Below are 3566 nucleotides of genomic sequence, written 5' to 3' on the forward strand. Positions count from 1 at the left end.
CCCTGTCGGAGATCATTACTTTAAATTAAAAGTCCCCCATTCATTTCTAAGTTTCAACTTAGTTTCAGAGAATGAAACGTGAAAGCTTTGATGGCGATTACCAATGCTTTATTTATTACCGAATATGGCAAACACGACTCAGGAAAATGGAGTGCCCCATGCAAGCTCCTTGTCTTGTATCCTCAGCCATTTCAGCCTTCACAAGCTCATTTGTCTGTGAGCCACACTGGGCAGGGAGAGCCTTGCATAGTGGGCTTCCCCCTGGAAGGGAACCATGCAGTCTAGGTTTGAGACTACACACTGTAGTCACAGAGTAGCTGCTGAGACCAGCCACAGTATGACAGTGTGACTACCTGAGTGATTCTCACTTCAAACCCACCTTATCATTCCTTATATAAGAATCCAGGGAACCCCCTATGTATTGGATGGAGAGATGGAGATCTGACTTGCTGTTAACATCTCATTCCAACCCCATCCCAGCCCCTGGGACCTGATGCTTGTCCATAAGGTTGAAACCTCACAGGGAGGGCTTCCTCTATGGCCAACTTTTACATCTTTCCTAGCTCATATCTGGACCTCCCCTTCTCCCTAAAAAAAAACTCCGTTATTTTGGCTACAGAGCCTTCAAATCTTTGCTCTACAAAGCTCACTTTGTGACCTGGATAACAAAGTTTGCACACCCATTTCCCAAGGAGGCAGTGGTGGAGTCTCCAGGAGTTAAAAAAAAAATAGAGGGAGAGTTTTATCCTTTTGAGACACTGCAGGGAGGTTTGAAGCAGGAAAAGTTGAAGCCCCGGTAGGAGTTCAACCTTAAATTCCATTGTGACACTGTGTTATTAACTCCAAGGCAATGGTGACTCCACATTCCAGCCACCTGGAAGCCCTTGTAATACAAAGATACCTTTGGGGGGAAGGTGGCCACGAATGACAAGCAGCCACCCTCCAGGTCACTTTAGCCAGCTCACAGGTTGTAAGAAAAAGCGGAAGTGCTGCTTTGGCAGTGAGGGCTTTGCTTGTCTCAGTGAGATGTATTCCAGAAGTGAGTGTGAAAGTCAGCAAGCACCAAGACTACTTTGGCCCATTTCCCCTAACTGTACATTTAGTGATTTGTCTACAGCTTGCAAGAAAATCTGACCTAGTACGGTTTACTTTGTCATCCATTGAGGCTAAACACAGTTTAATGATAAAGGTCCTGAGTGGCCAAACAGGGTGATCTAGAATATCTTAGCACATGAGGATCTGAGTTCCATCTCCAGAGTTCAAGTAAAAAAAAAAAGAAAAAAGAAAAAAAAAGCCAGCTATAATGAATGTCATCATGCATGTAATATCAGTGTTAGGGAGGTCCAGACAGACAGCACCTTTGTTCAGTCAGCTTAGAGTACCTGGCAAGTCCTAGGCAAGTGAGAGACCCTGCCTCAAAATAACACGATGGACAGTGCCTGATGAACAAATAACGGAGGTTGTCTTTAGCTTCCACAAGCAAATTACACATGTGCACCTGTATCTACACACACACACACACACACACACACACGTGCACACACATGTGCACACACACACACACACACACACACACAGAAAGAGAGATAAGGGGGTATTTTTGAGACCAGGATGATCCCCCACAGAGTCCACAGAGGTCTTGCCATAATGGAAAGCCAGGCTGATGAATGAAAGGGTGTCACATGAAATGCATGGGAATACCCAGCACCGTATTGGGAAAGAAAGAACTGGGGTAGGGGTAGAGTTGGAGATGTTGTGAACTTCCTGAACTCTTGCCCATTTTCATTAATTATTCACTAATCTCAGTGTGAAAGAAGGGAAGTCAGTTGCCACCAAGTTTGACACCTTGAGTTTGATCCCAGGACCCACATGGGAAAGGGAGAAATCGGATTCTCCAGGGCTGTCCTCTGACTTCTCCATGTGCTAGTCATGGCACACCCAGGGCCAGATGCATGTGCCCAGATGCATAAAAATGTAATAAGAATTTAAAAATACCCTCCTGCATTTTGGATTGATGGTCTGTAAAATTAAATGAGTAGAGGGGTTCAGGAGGTCCTCTAGCAAGCACCCCTTTGTCCAATGCTAGACACAATGTCCAGTTCAATTCACACTGAACAGTGAATTGAAAACAAGTCACTTAGAGAACAGAGTTCAAATCCCAAAGCTGACAAACACCCATGAGAGAAAGTTCCTTGTGTTCTCATTTGCTCGGTTACTCAACGTGATCTAAACAGAGTGCTTTTGAGTGACATCTGGGTGGGCATCAGAGTGGCACATTCTGCATTTGCTTGCCCTCTGTGGGTATGAAGCAGCCCAGATGGTTTCATTAGCCTAAGGCATTGGTACAGTCCCTGTTTAGGTGTTTGGATGCTGCATACAATAGTCCCAGGGCCTGCCCCTTAACTTCCATGAGGTCACAGGCTATTCCCCATGGGACCTTTGCAGAGTCAACCTAGTTGAATTTGAGATTGGTTAAACTGAAAAAGAAAAGTAGGATTTTGTCACATCTACCTTAGGTAATCAAAAACTTCAAGAGCCAGGGTGAAACTTACTTAGAGAACTTGCCTAGTATGCACAAAGCCCCCAGCCTGGACGATCCCCCTCCCCACCCTGGACAGGATATGATTGTGCACATTTGTACTCCCAGTCCTTGTGAGGTAAAGGAAGGCATGTTAGAAGTTCTAAGTCATCCTCAGCTACATCTCAAGCATAAAGCCAGCCTGGGATACCTGAGATCTGGTCTCAAACAAACTAACTAGCTAACTAACTGACCGACCAACCAACCAACCAACCAACCAACTGCTTTGGGCATGAAACCTCCCCCCCCCCCAGTTTCCTCAGAATACAAACTGCTGGACAGGGAGGAAAACCATGGATTCCTGAAACCTAGAGATGGGTTTTGCTTGTCCTTGATGCCTTTTCTTTCCTTTTATTTTTATCGGAAGCTCTCAGGTGACTTTGACGTGTGTGCCTGTTTTTGGATGTATACATTTCCTGGAGAAGTGTGGTGATAGGGAGCATGCCTTTCAGACATGAGACTTTTGGAATGGGACACACAGAGACCTTTATAGAGTGCCTTGTTTGTTTGGGCGTCTTCTAGAATTGATTTAAACCAGAGGGGCAATGTTGAACTTACTCCCAGTCCTGTATTATTTTGGGGGTGGTGGTTTTGTGGTTCAGTTATTATTGAGGAAAATACCATTTGAAAAATCATAAGCATGCTGGGCATAGTGGCTCATATCTTTAATCCCAGAATTCCAGAGGTGGAAGCCTCTGGAATCTGAGGCCAGCCTGGTCTGCAGAGTGAATTCCAGGCCAGCCTGGTCTATAGAGTGAGTGGCAGGTCAGCCAGAGCTACACAGTGAGACCCTGACTTGAAAAAAGAAAATCCAAACCAAACCAAAATCATAAGCATTACATTTGTATATGAGCACAACTTGGGCAGAAATTTGGAACATCCTACTGGGCAATTTTTCTGCTTAATTGCTTGCAGTGAATTTACCATTGCAGTTTGTAAAATTTATGCTCCTGAAATTCTCTGCCTCTTCCTGGGATTCTTTTTGCAC

This window comes from Phodopus roborovskii, unplaced genomic scaffold (genome assembly GCF_943737965.1).
Source record: "Phodopus roborovskii unplaced genomic scaffold, PHOROB, whole genome shotgun sequence".
Lineage (NCBI taxonomy): Eukaryota > Metazoa > Chordata > Mammalia > Rodentia > Cricetidae > Phodopus > Phodopus roborovskii.